Source organism: Oxyura jamaicensis, chromosome 4 (assembly GCF_011077185.1).
Source record: "Oxyura jamaicensis isolate SHBP4307 breed ruddy duck chromosome 4, BPBGC_Ojam_1.0, whole genome shotgun sequence".
NCBI lineage: Eukaryota > Metazoa > Chordata > Aves > Anseriformes > Anatidae > Oxyura > Oxyura jamaicensis.
In genome coordinates this window covers 55,947,264-55,965,777 of record NC_048896.1, presented here as the reverse complement: position 1 = coordinate 55,965,777, position 18,514 = coordinate 55,947,264, and the positions used below count along the sequence as shown (strand labels likewise).

The following is an 18,514-nucleotide window of genomic DNA, read 5'->3' as shown; positions in this document are numbered from 1 at the left end:
TGTTGTCGGTGGATAAGGTGGGCAGCAGGAGGTGGGCAGCTCAAGCTAGCTCAGGGCTAGATGCACCATCAGCTCCACGCTACACTTCCCTGAGGGGAAAGCAGCCATTGACAGCTCCACAGCCACAAAGCTTGCTTTCAGCTTGCTGCGTGCTGCTGGGGGGGAACGCTGCGCAGCCTTGTGAAAGATTGAGTCTGAGCCAGGCATTTCAATGAGGATCCCTCGTGTCCCCACCAGACAGGAGACGCGGTGCCTCTACACCTTCACTCCCCTCAGCCGTGACATGGTGAGGGGCAGGACGGACGCTCAGCCCACAGGCACTGCAGGACTGCAGCTGCCGGGCTGGTGCTGTACTATAGGAAGTGGCTGCCGGGGCTGGGATGTGCCAGCCCTTCCTCCTGAGTGCGGGGAATCCGCCCAGCACTTCTCGGAAATGGCCTTTCACTGACACGCTGGGCTAACATTTGCAGAACAGGGATACTCGCCTCATTCAAGCCAGTGGCTGAGCTCCCACATAACTGTGTGCCTGCAGGATCCCTGGGTGCCATTAGACGTCTCCCTTCCTCACCTAGTGGCAGCCACCCCAACAGGCACCTTCTGTGGGGCCAGGCCGAGTGTCAGCCTGGGGGCTGTGGGAGAAGCGGGGCTCAGTCCTGAGGGAGAAATGAGGGTGTGTGAAAGCAGCACACAGCAAAAGTTGGTGGAAAAGACTGCCTCGTCGCTCGCGGATACGTTATTACTTCCTAAGGTGTTTACAAGCAAATAAAATGCATCTACTACTGGGGAAAAAATGGTATTTCCCCTGTGCCCCATGCTCCCCTTCCCACCTCCAAGCAATTGTCTTACTGACTAGAATTTCAACACTGCTTCTCTTTGAAGTACGACCTGTACTTTAGTTATATTATTTCCATTCAAACTGTGGAAATAAAACTTATGACAGTGTTGATTTCTCAGATCTGCTCTGAGTCTTTGAAATTTGCATTAGATTATTCTAATCACTTAGCCTCGTTGTATATATTTACACAAGCACTTTTGATGTTTAAACAGAGCAGGCTGTAATGAGATGTGTAGGGGGAAATATATACCCCAAAGATATATACCCCTTTTTTTTCTCAGACCACTTCTTAAACCAGAAGTTTTCAGATAGAACAGTGGGTCAGTGCCTCTGGGACCTGAGGGGAATGACGATAAGGCTGGAGGCATGGAGGGATCGATCCGCTTTCAGCTGCAGAGGGCAGAGGGGAGAGGGGCTGGGTCCCTGCCAGTGCGAGGAAGGTGGCAAGGAGCTGTCTTGCTGTGCCCTTCATTGCTACCGTAACCTGTGCTCCTGACCATCCTGATGCAAGAAACTGTCCCAGCTGAACCCCTGATGTCAATATCTACAGACACAAGTTCCTGGGGACTGAGCGGAGAGAACATCTGCCAGCTCCACTGAATGCAGTGGCAGTAGCTGCAGAGACAGCAAAAAAAAGTGCTGGGACTGTGGTGCAGTCATGCTAGCTCAGACCCAGGCCGCACGCTCAAGTTAATTCAGTCTCAGGGCTGACTCCATTAGATCTAGAACAAAAGACGCAACGGTGGAAACAGAAGCAGTCCTTAAATAGCAAATGTGCAGGAAAAGGCAGTGGGGCAGATGTGGCAAGGGAGAGACAGATCTCTTAAGGACTGAAGAAGAAAAGGAATTTTTCTGTAAGATGCAGGACATTGCCAGCTATCACATCCAGCACTTAGCTTCACAAAGGTCAGGGCTTATATTTACATTTGCAGGTTAGTACATAAAGAATATTTGCAATTCTTGATATACCATAAAGGAGGAATATTCTGGATGACCTGTTGTTAACATAATCTTAGAGTGAAATCTACAGCAAATCAACTATTGTCCAACAAACTGAAGACTGTAAAAATCATGGTAAGCTGTGTCAACAGAGTATTGATTTTTTAACTGGAGATGGAGAAATTTGTAAGGATCTTAAGAAATAAAATAAAAAATAAAAAAGATGCTTGTTCCAAGAAGATACACTTCCATAAACTCAGTGACAGATGAGAGCAGACTTTCTAACTCACACACTGAAACTGATCTATCCACTTAGACATGCAAATGTCATTTTGAATAAGTCTAACATTTTGAATTGCCACCAGTGAAAACAGGCTTCTCTAAAGTTGGATTTTTCAGCTACCCTAAGCTTGCAAGCCATGTAGCATCAAGGAAAAAAATATAGAACAAAACTGAAAGATTCTGCTCTACTAGGATTTGATGACCTAACGAGAATATTAAGATCACTTTTTCCACTTTATAACCTTTTCACAAGCAAATATTTCTGGTGGCACAGTTGCCTCCCTCCCTCGAACAAGACAGCCAGGGCCTTTAGCCTGGGCTGGCCAAGGAACAGGCTCATTGCTAGTGCCGCCTGGCCGGGCACTAAGCACACTCCTCCTGCCCTCCATGGCTTCAGCAGGAGAAACACTCCAGGGCTTTCATTCTGGCTGATTTATTTTGTCCTTATTCCTAACTTCCAAGTTACATACCTCACTGCACTGTTAACTTCTTGAGAGTCTGTGACCCACATGAGGCATGGTCAGAGACTAATGGTCCTTCCTCACCTTAAAGGACATAAATTTGTGAAGCGATCAGAAACACCAGGAGATTCATAACTTTTCTCCCTTACAAAAGTATGACAAGACATAGATATTGCACACAGTAGGAATCTTCTTGTTTTTTCTCTCAGCAGAAACAGCTTTCAACAGTACCATCTTGACCAGCAAGTGCTTCAGCTCCTTGTTTGTAGAAGGTGAGGGACAAATGTATTTTGCTAGCCATCCAACAGGAGCAGAAATCTCCAGTGGTGGACATGTTTGTAGTACACTGGCATTAATGTCTCTTGCTATAGCTATTCAAAGCTAAATGGGAACTCCTCTCAGTTCTACCCTGAGGTCTCATGGATACTTACTGTAGGCTTGCAGCTTCCTTGTGACATTAGATCCATTTTCTATCATGACCACCATGATCCTACTCAGATATTCGAGGTGGTGCCTCCTCCCATTCCCTAAGGGATAGGTATGTAGCTGTGCATTTGGGACAACATGGGTGAGGTACTCCAAAGGTCACGTCCAAGAGTGAAAGCAGATTTCAAAGATATTCCTGATTTAAATCCAGTAAATCCAACTAAGATTTCTGTAAACTCACACTCCTGATTATTAGCAGAGACCAACAGTATTTTGTACATCAGGGAGGGGAACTAAATATTCCTTCGTAACTTCTTATAACCTAAAGGAGTAGGAAGACTGTTTTATGTTTTTGTTCAATAGTGTACACAAAGTGTACAGAGAAATCTCACCTTACAATGCAACTTTATCACACAGTTATTCTTCTGGGAGATGTTACAGCTTTTTTCTACAGTTAAAACCTACAAGTTGCTAAAATTGCACCCATTGCTGTACGCTACTCAGACATGACTACAGTAATCAAAATTATGCTGTGCAGCCAATGGGTGCAACAGACCTAACTGTGGAGCTCTGGCTCCAGGTTAGTTTCAGTAGATGGTTACAGAGAGGATGAAAGAAACATTTATATAAGCAGTACTGGCCTAGCCTAGACATGTTAAAATTGATAATTATTTTAATGTAAAGACCTGTGATAATTAAGCTTTGAGTTCTAATTGACTTTTGTCAGCAAGTTCTGAAAACAAGAAATACTTATGATGAGGAATAAAAGATGTAGTGAATGGAAAAGTGCCTTGAAACAGCTCCCAAAGTTAGCATCGCTCACCTTGCTGCTTCCTGATGATGTCTGGGCTAAGGAAGAGTGAACTGAGTGATTTGCTTGAGAAATTTCCAAAAGCATTGGTACCTTTTCCTAAATCAACCTGAAATTATATATATATAAAAAAATCCCTTTATTCTTAAAAAGAAACATATCAAATGTGCACATTTCAGCATGCTTCCTCCCTGAGGATTTCTCAGTCTAGAAAAAAATGGATGTTTTTTCCAGTTCCTTTCTAAAGGATTGCATCTCTGCCAGGTGGTTTGCATCTGACAGTCAAATACCACTGATGAGAATTCCTTCAAGGACTTGACACCACATCCAATTTGTATTACAAGTGACTATAAAAGGAGATGACTGCAGCTATTATATTGTTAGATTTAGTCAAAATATCCCCAGACAAGGCAGGAGGGCATGCTGGGAGCTGTTTGATGAGTCTGCTGGGAAAATAATTACGTGGCCTGCAGTTTGTTCACTTTATCTTCTGTAGCACTTTCTTAGTGCCTTTTGTGTGGTTTGAGCACTCAGCTTTTGGAATTAAAGCATCTTTACTTCTATTGTCTTTCCACCTAATTCCCATATTATGCAACCTCAGATGTGCATTCTAGAGGCTGCTTCGCTGTTACGTGAAGTATTATAAAATTAAAATATTTTCTTCAATATTCCTTTTCTTACCTGAGATGAAACTTTCTGCACTATAACTGTGATTGAACTACAAAGAGCTGCCTGTTCTGATCGTGATGCTTAACACAAACCTTAGCTACATTCATGCTGTAATCCTGCTGCTTTGAGCAGGATGAATGTCAAAGCTTGCAACTTCAACAACTTTTTTTTTTTTTTTTTCATTAAAGTCACAAATATAAACTATTTATTTATTTATTTATTTTAATGTGATGTGTTACAGCTTAAAGTTTTCAAGAGCAAGCTAGGTACCAGGGAACCAAAAATCTGTTTTGGTTTGTTTCAATAGCTTTTGAAAAAATAAATTGGTATGAACCCCTGGAAGACAGCATGTGCAAGTATTACCAAAATAGTAATTCTGAGTTGACAGGAAAAATCAAAAGCTATGAAAGGAATCATTAAAAACTAGAAGCTGTGCTTATTCAGCTGACTACACGGGGTCCATGGCAGCTCTGGGTGCCTTTTATAAGGCAAGGATGTGATAAAAAAGGTGGTAACAGCAAACCTGATCCAGCAATCCACCCTGCCAAGAGCAGACTGACTGCTCCTCTCTCAATGGGTTCCCTTCTTAGCCACTGTTCCCAGTCCAGCAGACTGGCCTTTGTGTATCCTAAGCCAGCCTCAGCCTCCAGTGTTCTCTGGTGGGTGCAGTATATTGCCTTTTGGCACTCCAGTAGAAAAACACATACACAGCTGCACATCCCTTGTTTTAAATAAATTGAGGTGAATACAAAGAAAGGAGGAGAAGAAGAATTAATGGATGTAAAAATTACCATATCAGAGACTTGCTGCTGGATATATGGATAAAAAAGTATTGCTTGTGACTTCAGCAAAATGAGAGTCTGCTGTTAGAGAGTCTTCTACAATCTATCTTGTTTGTGCTCGTGGGGACTTCAGAAGAACTAACTTTATTGGAATGGAACGGAAAAAAACTGGATCATTGGCCAAGGCTTGAAAAAATCATTTCCTGGCTATAAAAAGAACATTAGCATTCTCACAAAGAAGGTGCCATAGAAACAAGAAAATTTTTAAAGCAAAACTCCCTTTGATGTAAATCCTGTGTGAAGCGAAAAAATATAAAAGGGCCTGTGGGATCCTATTCTATTTCCTTTTTTTTTTTTTTTTTTTTGCTAATGGGTCACATGGGACGTGTCTTCTTTCTGGTGACTGAACTTAGACACCTTAACAGGGTGGCAGGGATACAAAGGTTTTCTCAAAGGCATGCATGTGCTGTAACCAGTTTCTCAGAGGGGGAAATATTTCTGCTTCCTTTACCCCTCTCTTCTCTTTCTGCACCATTTCTGCTTCACCTTGCACTTACTTGAACAGCAGGAGTGTAACTTGAATTACCAGCCAGAATCAGCACTAGCAATCTGCTCTTGACAGAAGCTAGTGCAGGAGAAAACCCCCAAGAAATTAACTTATTGGCAACAAAGAAATGTCAGGTACATACAGGAGAAGTTTCTCTTCGTCCCATTCATTAGAAATTGGACTTAACTCTGAAGCAAGGGAGATTAAGTATTTAGTAAACTAAATTTATCCATATCTTTTTGAATACTGAACGGATGTCAGAGGTCAATTATGTGCTTTGTGTTTCCCATAAGATTATTTCCTCTTACATTTTTAACTCATCTTTTGAGCTCTCTTTTATTTTCCATTAAAAAGCCACGATAGCTCAGGATTACATTATTTAAAACTCTAAATTTAATTATCATTGTATCTAACTCATTTTATATTGAAGCAAGGCTCGCTGATCTTCAATTTACAGTGACTAATGAAAGGTCAAAAAAAAAACCTCTAAATACTTCAGTAAATAATATATAACTGTAGCAGGATTGCAAATGTAGCTTTTGTTTTGTTCTGTTAGCAAGCTGGACATTTCATCCTTAACCTTTCCTCTGAATTCTGTTATTCACCACTGTCCAATTTACTAGGTTGTTTTGGTATGTTTTGTACTGATATGGCACTACCTGCCTTTACCTCAGTTTTATTGCCTAACAGTCAGCTCTGCTTTTAGTTATACACTTGAATGTGCTTTGGAACACATCTTTAGAAATTGGGCAACTCTTTGTATGCATAAATGTGCCTTCAAGTCAATGTTACATATATATGTTACCAGTAGTTGGAGCTTTATCTTCATTTTTAAGCTCACATACTTATGAATTATGACTATTCCTCTTTTTATACAGTTCAGAATTGTTACTACTGAAAAATAACAAATGGCATTTTCTTTTCCTGGCAGAAGGAGCATATTAGATAGAAATTGGCTAAATACCTTGTCAGCTGCTCATGTCAGCAGTTTCTCAATATTCTGCAAGAATTCCTGTGTGAGAACTGTCTTTTGTAGTCATGCTGCTTCACCTGAGCTTTTTCCCTTTTACAGTCTTTTAAGGTTATTACTGCACTTCAGTATTTTTAAGGTTTTTAGACCTCTCTCAGAAAGTCAACCTTCAATTTTCAAGCTTCAAAATTAAGTATACTTTTGCAATATTTCGAGAATTGGGGTTCATAAGGTTCTTTCCTTGAGTTTCCTTTAGACTCAGTGATGCATTTTTCTAAACTATAGCCATGAAAGCCAGAAACGGAGAGAAAACATGCTGGGACTTCACTGAGAGCAGAACATTTTGAAGTCCCAGCTCTGATATTTCAATGAGAGAGTCTTGAAACTTAGGAGCAGCTCAAACAGGTCGGTAGTGTGTTAAGTCCTCTTTACATTGCCCATAGCTCACCTGTGTAGTCAATGGATGCTTACATGTCTAAGCTTTGTTTAGTTAAAAGGATCTTGCAGTCCATCTCGACTCATTATTTCACAAATCTATCTGTAGTTAGCTGTGTTGGCTGTTTTCTTTTATGTTTTAATGGTCTAGAAATGACAATTTGAAAATACTCTGTGGCACAAAGTTGAGAAAAAACAACAAAAAGAAGCATTTGGTGCAGAATGAGGCTCATTAAAAATCTTCAAAATCCCGCTTTTCTGCATATATCTGTCCTGCTGTTCACTGAAGAGCAGGCCTTGGCTCAAATTTTAAGGAAACATCTTTGATATCTGGGAGATAATGTATTTGTCTTTTACCATTTTTCCGTGTCATTTTTGGAAGGTCAAGTGTAGTAGAAAAAGTATGTTACAAATAAATCCCCTGGTGTGTAAGAATGGTGTTTGAGCCAAGAGCACTGGAGTAAAAATTGCCTCCTGCCAATAGCATTTTGGAATTCAATTGAGATTTATTTTGCAAGCAATGAAGATGTATGCAAGCTGGAATCATTTAAATACAAGAAAATTTGGAGACAAATCAACCAATGAAATGCCCTAGGACCTTTTTTCCATTGTAAACGATATTACAGCTATGAGAATAAAACACTCTCTGACCTTGTGCTTTTTCTTGTTACCAAGAAGAAACACCAAAGACTTGCAGTTATGTTTGAAAACATGCACCAAAATCTTAAAGATTTAAGGCAGAAATCTTACGCTTATTCAAGGTTAGTTTTAAACAAAAGGACATCTATTTTCTAACAACAAAAAAAAGCAGCCTCTGAATAAATAAGTCAGAGAAGATGATTTTTCATCGAGGTAGAATTTTCACATCTTTGTCCTTCATTGTTTTCTTGATTATTCTCACATCTGTGGTGAAACTAGAGGAGCACAAGGTCTTTCTCTAGGTATTTCCAAGAAGTCTGAGGACACGAACAAGAGGGCATTTGGCCTGGCATGCAGTACTTGAGGAAAAAAAAAAAAAAATTGGTAGCAAAGGCTAGCTGCAAAAGTTAACTTCTCCAAGGAAAAACACCTCATTTATCATCACAGTCTAATAGTGATACCACAGCAGACGAAAGCTAGACCCGGTCAGCCTTGTAAATTCTCAGCTCAGTGAAGCCAACAGGAGAAAAAGGCAAAGAAAAAAAAGGTACAATGGATTTTGCTGTTCCTAACTTGAATGAGATCTCCTTGCAAGGGCCCTACATGGGGCAGCTCACTTGCACTGCAGAACATGCTGATGCCAGACCTGCTTCTACGGCCTGATGCCACAGAAGAACCCAGGGGTCTGTTTGGGCTGTCTTCAGTAAGTCGTGATGAAGGATCCAGAGATTCAGCTTGAAGTGCCTGGCTCTGTAACCCCGTTTTACTCCCACCTGACAAGGAGGCGACTCTTCGCTGGCTGATGCATTCTCTTCAGCAATAGAGGAAGCAGAACCCAGACAGGGTGCAAAGGGCTTTCTTTTGTGCAAGCAGCCTCCAAAGTGCACAGGGAGGCAACCTGATCTGAATTAGGCAGCCCTGAGCATGGTGCTTCATACTCCCCAGGGAAGTAAGTGCCTGGGGGAGTCATAAAGCATAGCTGGCACGGAGAGGTGGGATTTTCCTCAGGGATTTTCAGGGAGATTCTTCCATCCTTCTTCTCAAGGGGAAAGATGGCAGTCCTTTATTTCAAAAACTGAGCAGAGAACAAGTCCTCTTTTGGCTGGGGGCAGAGAATCCCAGAGTGGTGTTCCTATCAGAGCTGGGTGAGATAATGCCCTCAGGGTCGAGGTTTAATCCTGCCTTCTCTACCACAAGGGGACCTGAGCCCACACGTTCTCCTCTGTTATCCCTGCCAGGCAAGTTTCTCCAGTGAGGAAAATGAAAAGGAACAAGGGTCGGAGTGAGAAATCAAGACAGGGAAATGACTTTTCTGCCTAGTGGTGGGGAGACTCTACAGTAAGACTGTTTTTACTGGCGTTAAACTATACTTGCATAAGCAGAACAGGGAAAAAGAACAAGAGGTTCCCAGAGAAAGGCCCCTAGCATTTTGAGGAAATACATTCTCTTTGTTTTTCTTTCTGATCAAACCTAGTTGGGCAATGTTATGAGGATGGTGTGAGGAAGTGTGTGCTCTTGGTTCCCATGCAGTTTTTCTCACACATTTATAGAATCACAGGTCCTATAAATCTATAAATCTATTTAGGTCTATGGGGTGCCAATATTCAAAAGCATTCAAATGATGTAAATATAGGAGAAAGAAGAATTGCTGTAGAAAAGTGACAGTTACTTACAGGCAATAACTGGATACCACTAAATCAAACTTATGTCGTACTGGAACTAGATTATGGTTCAATTTGATAGGCAACCTTTTTATTTATTTATTTTGGTTGGTTGGTTTTGTTTGTTTGTTTTTAGGTAGTGGATTTTTTCTTCCTGGTTACTAGAAAAAGAAATATTATAATAGAAGCTTTATCCATCTTCATTTCAGTCTGAATTAATGCTCTGTGAAGCTTCCCAAGAGCTATCTTTATACGGTGGGTTACACCAGAAAGCTTGATTTAGACTTCTTATATGATTAAACACAACACTCATAAGCAAAGCAACACATCTTCATTAAAAACCATTAATAATGAAATTCTATTATGGAAAACAATTCACACTGGCAGAAAAATCAGATCTTATTGCCATCTAGCAAGAATTTGCACAGCTGAAATTCTTTCTTCATTTAACATCACAAAAGATCACATTTCCTTTCTTGCAAACATAGTCTTGAAAACAATGCCATACAAATCACAGCATCCTCCAGGATAAAGCATCACACTGCATCCATGGGATGAAATTCTATCCATGTAACAAAGAGAAATATGTTTAGTCAGAGGTCAAATCAAAAGGAATAGGATGGAAAGATTTCCCACTTGCTAGCAGGAGGTAAGTTTAATTATTCCACACCATTGCTCATCTCATTGGAGGTAATGAGCTCCTTGAAAATTCAGTGGCGAGCAAGTGGAGATTCTTTCTTCCAAACAAAAAAATCAGATAAGTTAAAAAATGAAATTACATGGAAAAAATAGCAGTCTAATAACTCCATATTTAATTAAAATAGTATTTACTATTTCTTTTGAGTTATTATAAATGGAGATCGTCAGACTAAAAATATTAGCAAAGTGATTCCCCAAATCATAAACTTGCCAAAATCTCTGCATCAGAAAATAAACTATAAATTCACTTTCTCTAAACTGACATAAGTGGGGATGTGAACTCAAGTCTGTGAGCATGGGACCATGCCCAATTTCAGATATAGCCTGGTTCTGTAGTCTGTGAATAACAGCCACACAGAAGGTGTGAAAAGGTGGTTTCAGGTGAAATGAACTGCGAAGTGTGAAATAAGCTTCACAAAAAGAAGCGTCTGCTTCTGGAGAGTTTGTTTTCAAAATTAGTTTCAACACACACAGGCTCATGCACATAAATGTCTGTTTATACAGATGTTTATCTTGACGTATTCCAATATTGGACACTTAATTGTGGTGTCAAAACCAGGAGGCTGGTCTCTTGGTAGGTATGAAAGAGTTCCTCTGAAAGGCAATTCAGAAGAGGAGTTTAACCTGGATGGTTTCTATTCTTTACAAAAGGCCCTCTCTCTTTTAATTAAAAAAGGGAGCTTTGCTCACAAAGGAGAGAAAATACTTTCATAAATGCTCATTTATGGAATCTCACTATTCATTATTGCCAAGTCATCATGTACCAATTGCTGCCTAGCCCAATACCTTACAAATTTATGTATATATATAAAAAACATATATATATGTTAAATATTTAAAATATACATATATATAAATTTGTATGGTATTGGGCTAGGCAGCAATTGGTACATGTGATATACACACACATACTCTATACAAAATAGACCTAGAAAAGAAGATACGCAGCAAGAGAATTTTGTACCACAAGTTGAAGTTGAAAACACATTGATCAAATGGCTTCTCTATTCTTTAGTTCTGCCATTCTTCTCAACAGGACTTCCTAAGTACTTGGGACTGCACTACCTTCTTGCCTTTATATTTCCTAGTAACATGCCCAGACACTACTAACTAGAGAATGTCATTTTCACAACTTTGATTTTTGACAGGATCTACTTTTTGTGGAGGTTTGCCTACATAATTTGGAAGTATGACCTCCAAGAATTATTTTAAAAGAAATAAAAGAAACTGTGCTTTCAAATGGAAGAGGTTCTTTTGAAATGGAATCCTACCTGAAATCAGTTGTGCAGAGAAAATAAAGGCAGTGGTGTAAAGCCAACACACAGAAAACTGGAAGAACTTGTAGCATAAGTAGAGATTTTAAGCCCTTTGCAGCTCCTACAGGAATACACTTCTTAAAGAAGGTAAGAATGCCAGATGCATTTTTTTTTTTTTTCTGATGAGGATAAGAAGAAGTCAAAAACAAGGTCACAATACAAAAGCACTGGAAACAAATTTTAGGACCTTTAAAAGGTCAATGCTCTTTTTGTCTCACCTTCTCAAAAGGGGACAGTATAAAAGAACACATTCTAAGTTTCCTCCCAAATTAATTTCCATATGGCTGTGATATATGAGACAAGAGTCAAGATAACATCATAATTGTGAGGCAAACAGACATTCTATTTTTATAGCAGAAAAAAAATCTAGTATCTTGAGACTTTTTTATTACAGCATTGAATCTGCTGTGGTACCACGCTCTTTCTACCAGTGGACAGTTGATTTAGAGACTAGCCAGGGCTTTCCTGCATCCTTTAAATCAAAGGTAAAGCAACTTTCAGGATTATTGCTGAAATTTGATCTATTTAAGGAAAGCAATAGTGAATACTTTCCCTCTCTTTTATTGAATAAGTTTTATAGGCAATTAAATTGAAGTATGATTTTGACACATTTATGTTACAGTGCTGCTGGCTGCTGTTGCTGCATACACTGCAACTGCTGTAGAGGGAAAAGAGTTGCGGTTGCTGTCAGCAGAAGCACTGCAGGAGTGATGACAAATGTGATTCTCTCATCCACTGTGCAGAATGTGAATATGTGCACTTATAGGCTGCTGTGCACTTACAGAGGGATTATGCTCAGATGTTTTCTAGGTAACCTCTACCACATCCAAAACCATCTAACAAAGATTAAAAAACGTTCTTGCTATTTTTTTTTACTTCATTGGCTATCCCATCACCAGTTAGCCAGCCAGAAACCACAAAATGCTGGTCTGTCTCCCCCTCGTTTGCTCAGTCAGCATTGCAGACTAAGAGGCAGTGTGACTTTTTCCCCCCCAACTCTGCATGAAGAACCTGAAGCACATTTTCATGAAGCAAAGCAAATTCTTCAGCAACTTCCAATACCAGGTTTTATATTACTGAAATTATTCTCTTCTGATAGAACTATTTCTGAGAAGCTAGGAAAAAAAAATGGAGACGACGAGATCACATTTTTTCCCCCCTCTATATTTTTCTTCCAAAGGAACTCAGTATGAAGACAGTGAGTTGGTGTGGATTGGTTTTCGTGAGGACTGTGATTTTGGATATCTGGATCACAGATTTGGCTATACATACATGAAGATTTTATATGAAGCATGAGAATCCCAGGAACATAGACCTGACTTAGCATGATGAAGCAAATGGGAGAAAAGTTGAATTAGCACTTACAGAACAGTAAGTTTCATAGGCGCACGTTCACTTTGCTACATTCCCCTCTGTAGGCAGATATGCATTATATAATGCATTACTGGCAATGGATTACACTGCACAGGAAAGCTGAAAAGGTGCCCACATTCTAGGACTAAAAAAAAAGTTCCAACAGTCACGATCCCAGCACTCATAAAAATGAAGTCACACACCTCAGGACAGTGCTAAACTTACAGTCTCGCAAGACAGCTTTATTCTTGCTCTGTGGCCTGTTGTGCACAGGCGCTGCATACCGCTTGCCATGATATCACCCCAGTTCTGCTTTTCCTTAATTGAAAATAAGGGAGACCAATTTTAGTCTGGCTGATCTTAAGGTAAAACACAAGTCATTTTCTGGCATTTCTCAGTTCCTACCTTTGTCATTCTGAACCCCTGGCCATCTGCAATTCAGTTGGACAGAGAAAGAAAGGTCTCTAGTGTGTTATCTTTCAAAATGGTTCATGAGATAAGTAGGCAGGAAGAAAAGAGAAATGCTATTTGTGCACCTGTTGAGTGACAGACTTCTTTAGATACTGGGGAAAATATACAGTAACTGACAGTGGGGACACAATTCCACAAAAAAACCTGTTCAAGGAACTTCATGTTATTTTTAATGAGTTTGATAACTAGAGCTGGTCACAAATCAAAGCTGTACTCTGCTGGGTTTTGTACACAGACAATCTCTACTTTACATATTTTATAAAACACAAATGAACAGATGGTGAGAATGAGAGACAGCAGTGATCAGTAAGGTAGGTAGTACTGTGGTACATGGCCTGCTATCAGTGTTTCGTCAACCATCACCACAAAATAAAATGTTAAAGGGGGACAAAATCATTTTATTTTCCTTTGTAGGTGGAAAACCATAATCACATAATAAAGTAGAGCTAAAGAGACAGAAAATTGCTGGTTTCCTTCTTGTTCAAACCTCACCAAGTCAGCAACCATGATCGGGGGAACACCTAAGTACATACAGTTCTCCTATGTATTGTATTTGCAAATCTGGGGTGGTTTTGCCTGGTGTCTCTAGATTTGTACCTCTCTTCTGATAACTACAGAATAATTATTTTCTGCACCTATCCTGAAGTCTACATCAGGCTAAACTGGCATCCCCATTTCCACCAAGAGGTGACCTTTAGAGGCAGCACAGTGACAGGACATATCCTGAGAGGCAGCAGCAGTGAAGGGAGCTGAGACTCCACATCCCTACTTCCTGCAGTCTGTACCAAGGCAAGAAAGGCTGGAGCCTGTTAGACAGACAGATCCTACTGAGAACTAAGGAAGCCATGGACATGTCTGTGCCAGCCCCTGTATGCGGCCTGCACCTCAGCTGCATGCACGCTGCACCTCAGGACCTTATCTCCCTGCAGCCCCATGAGCAGGATGTCTCAGAATAAGTCTCAGAGCACAGAAGTTGTTTCCAGCTACACCTCCAGATGAATGTGAACTTACTGAAGCCATAACTTTCTCATTACCCTGAGCAAACGTAAGAGGAGACTATTGTTAAACATCCAGCTCTGTCTCTTTGGCAGCAGTCTGTGCTTGTGTCAGGACAGAGCGACTGCAGAACCACAGCCTCAGCCTTGTTCACGTCCTTCAGACTTGCATCATCTTGTAAAGATGAGTGAAACTGCAGACTGTAGCTTGAAAGCATGCCCTTACACGTTACCCTAACTTCCACAGCCCCATGTGTCATTAAAAACTTCTATGAGTAGCATCATATCATCTTACGTTGGATCTTCAGTCTCAGGCCCTGCAGCAAGAGGAGGAGCAGGGCTGTCTCGTAACATCTGTACCTTCCTCCCTTTTCCCCGTGGTCATGTTTCCACCTCTGTACTTTCCATCAACAAAAGCATTAACACAGCCTGTAAAGTTTTCTTTCTGTCTGAAAATAAAAAGCAATACAAAATGTTCCCTTTCCTTCTGGCCTGAAGCTGACTTCTGTTCTCATCTTGCTAAGAAAACAAACTGCTAAACCAAAGAAAAGCCAAAGGCATCATACCTTTCTTCCCTAGGGCAACTCGTGTGTCAGCTCCTCTCAGACTGATGTCCACCAGGAGAGACAGCTGGCTTTGGTTAACAGTACCTCTGGCTAATCGTCTTCCTCTGGTGTGGTGTGTCCTATCACCTCTCTTGTGTTTGCAGACCTGGGGTTATTTCTTTCACTGTAAGTTACATACAATAAAGATGAATCCAACAGCTTATATGAAACAAAGATCACTTGGAAAATCCTCGGTAACATATTCTGTAACTGAAATCTCTCTTCCATACTATATGGTAATATTGAGGTTCTGTAGTTGAGAGTTTAAGCAATTTCTCATAGTTCCAGAGAGAAACCTTTTCCAGAAAACCTTGATATTAGCTGGAGGAACATAAACACTAATTTTTATTTATTTATTTTAAAGAGTGTCCCTTACCAAAATCATCTTACAAGAAGAATAGGTCTTTGCTCATACTGTGCCAATTCTTAGGATTCTTGAAGTAAGCTCAGTACTATCAAGGCTTTAACTTTACTCAGATCAGTTCCCCTGACATTAATCTAAGTATTCCTAGGGTTGATTTTAATGGCAAAGAGTTGTGTGAGCTTTTGATTTTAGTAGTGAAATAAACAAGGGGACAACTGAGGAACACAGTTCAGGCAGTCTTCAAGTTCTGAGGTCTCGAACAAAAATTTTCTCACAGGGTTTCAGTTTATATGGCCTGAGACTCAACTAGAGAGAAATACTGTGCAAGCTGGGAGGACATTCATGCTGACATAATGATTGCTTGGGTATAACAACTGAAACAAAAGTTGCAAAAGTTTGCAGATTCTACCAGAGGAACTAATTCCAACAGCAAGAGGAACCAAAACAGAGGGAACTGAAATAATTAGATTAGCTTAATTGTAACCATGTCTAAATAACCACAGGCATGGAAATGTTCAGTAATTTTGTAAGAGGAGCAACCTGTGAATACAAAAAGCATTCTCTTCAACATGCACAGATGGCAAGAGAGGAAGCAACCTGTTCAACACAAAGCTGATTCATTCTTCCTGCATACTACCTTGAAGATCCAGCCCATTATTCTTTGCTAAAGCTCTGGTTCAGGTCTTCACTGGCCTGCATGTTGACAGCTGAAGCTTCCTCTTTCTGGTTTCAACAAATCTACTTGCTTTCCCTGCTAAACCATTTAAACCATTACAATAAAATTATCTTGCTGACTTATCACTTCTATTGTATTTTTACTTACTCTGCATCCCTCATCTACCTTTTTCTTCTCCTACTGCATCAGACAAGCTCTGTACTTTGTATTGCCCACCTCTCTCAAAGCATACACTGGTCAGTACTTGCTTGCAGCTGACCAAGAAGCACCAGCTGCTGGTGCTCCCCCAGCACAGCCCCTTCCTCTTTTATCATGTTCCTTTTGTAAAGGAAAAGCCTCCCATAAAGAAAATCTGCAAAGTCACTTCAACTTCCTCCTTAAGACTTACTGATGCCTGCCCATGCACGTGACACCTGACAGTGACTCATTACCCTGTTCTATGGTCCCTCCCTTTTTGCTTATTCCAAACTCCTTCTCAGCTGGACACTACCTTTGGCCTTGCACCTGCTCATGTTCTTATCAGGTGCTCAGGCTACAAGATCTACAAGGTGCAGGCTGGGATTTGTTTCCTAAAGTGTGTGGCCACTCCAGAAACACTCCACTACAAGATGAAAGGTTAAGCTTCTCAGCGGTTTGCGCCCAAGACCTCAGTTCATGTGAAGCCTGGGATATATGTGGGTGAACCCAGCTTTCTTATGCACCCAAGACAGTACTGAGCTTATATGCAGTGTTGAAAACATCCCCGGCTTTTCCCTTCAGCCGGGATAAAGTGGTTTTCTGCCTGGCCAGCTGCCTCAGGGAGATGGGGAGTGGATCACTGTGATACCCTAGGTTATCTCTTGTGATGCTGTAGGCTAGCTCTGTAAGCAGTCACTCTCTGATATGCTTCTGCGCTGTTCTGCAAGAAAGAAATAAAGGTCCCTAAAAGGACCAGGGAGAAAAAGCAACAGCACGGCCTTACCTTCTGCTTTATTAGGCAGACACACCCAAGGGTTGTTCCTTTTGACTGCCTGCAGCCATAAGCTGTGAAAACACTGCCAAAACATCACAGGGTTTGTTGCAGTAAGAACCTGCTCATTGCGCCTTTTTATTCATGAAGAATCGTCATGGAACAAGAACTTGTGTAGCTTTACAAAGAACAGAGTCTGTGCAACTGGTTTTCTTCTCCAGAGCCAAACTGCAGTCAGCAGTCTTGCGATGAGGAAGATGGCCATGCTGTGCAGCGTGACAGGAGGAGGGAAGAACAGCTTCTGTAGGGTAGGAAGGACTGGCCTTCTAGGTAGCCTTGATTCTTCCCTTTGTCTTTCCAGTCTTTTGGGGCACACATTAGGGGCTGATTGTCAATGTGTAGGTAAATTACAAATTTAATGCCACCACATCAAAGTTGTCACCTGACCAGGGCAGGTTTTCCAGTAACATTCCAGGTTTTTACTTCAGCCATTCTGATCATGATTTGGGGAAGATTCAGCATAACTGCACAGAAAATCACTACTCATACATTGTTCCCTGACATGAGTAATTTTCAAAGAAAGCACTTTGGAAAGCAGCTTGATGTCTTTTAGAAAGGAAATACTAAATACGTGCCACTGAAGACAAAAATACTAGAAAGTGTATGTGCACGCTGCTCAGATGTCAGCATCACTGCAACTAGTCAGGGACTGAGAGCAGCCATGCATCACTGAAATCAGGAAGGAATCAGTTGGGTAAATGACAACATCTGTGGGTGCCTACTGGAAGAATGTAGAACATAAAATGCAGACTACTTAATATACCACGTGTTTGTGTGCGCACATGCATGAAAAGCCATATCCTGTGAAGAGAGGAAGAGTTAAGCACAGAAGAAAAAAAAAAAGGAAAAAAAAAAAAAAAGGAAAAAAGGCAGGAGAAGAAGTGGAGCAAAGGATTGTTGCTAAAACATAAAGAGGTTCAGAAGTAAGAACAGGGAAGTCCAGCAAGAAAGGACTTGGCTACTAGGCATCTAAGGCCACTTCTCACCAAGCAGTGACAAAATGCTCAATCCCAGCCTGCCCAGAGCTGACCTCCTTTCAGACTGAAAGGAACTGATGGCAGGGAGCATTCACCCACTGCATCTCAGCAGGAGTTGCACCCTGCATGGATTTGGCAGAGGCCACAAGGCCCAGAACGCTTACACAGCCAGGTCGCTGCGCAGGGGCACACTACTGACAGTCAACAAAAAGAAAACCATTTACTTCATAGATTAGCCCTGGAGAAAGGGAATGACCATCCAGGACACTATGGCATGGACAAAAGCAACTTCATTTTTCATTACGGGGCTCTTTCATGTAGTAATTGATGTTTTCAGAAGACTTCTAGGCAGTAGACCCTTAGATTCATCTCCCCTTTTCCCTGCTGAATGGTCTTTCACCAGTTAGCAGCCCGCATCACCTGAAAGAGTGCTGCCTCTTGGAAACCTGGGGCTGCTCAGGGTGAGCAGAGGTGGTGGAAGCAAGCCCTTGGAGTGCCAAATCCTGCCTGAACTCCAAGGGGACTTCATTTACAATAGCCTCCTCTTCATTTTCTGAGGCTTAAATGATCAAAGAGCATTTCTTTTTTATGA

At 40.9% G+C, this 18,514-nt stretch overlaps 1 long non-coding RNA gene across 1 annotated transcript; it reads right to left on the bottom strand.

Moving 5' to 3' along the window:
- Positions 1–490: 490 nt before the first annotated feature.
- Positions 491–16,326, bottom strand: LOC118165456. The gene is made up of 3 exons (XR_004750050.1): positions 15,801–16,326; positions 3,767–3,863; positions 491–653 (listed from the first exon to the last, which is right to left on the bottom strand). It is a non-coding gene; the product is annotated as an uncharacterized LOC118165456 (long non-coding RNA).
- Positions 16,327–18,514: the final 2,188 nt, after the last annotated feature.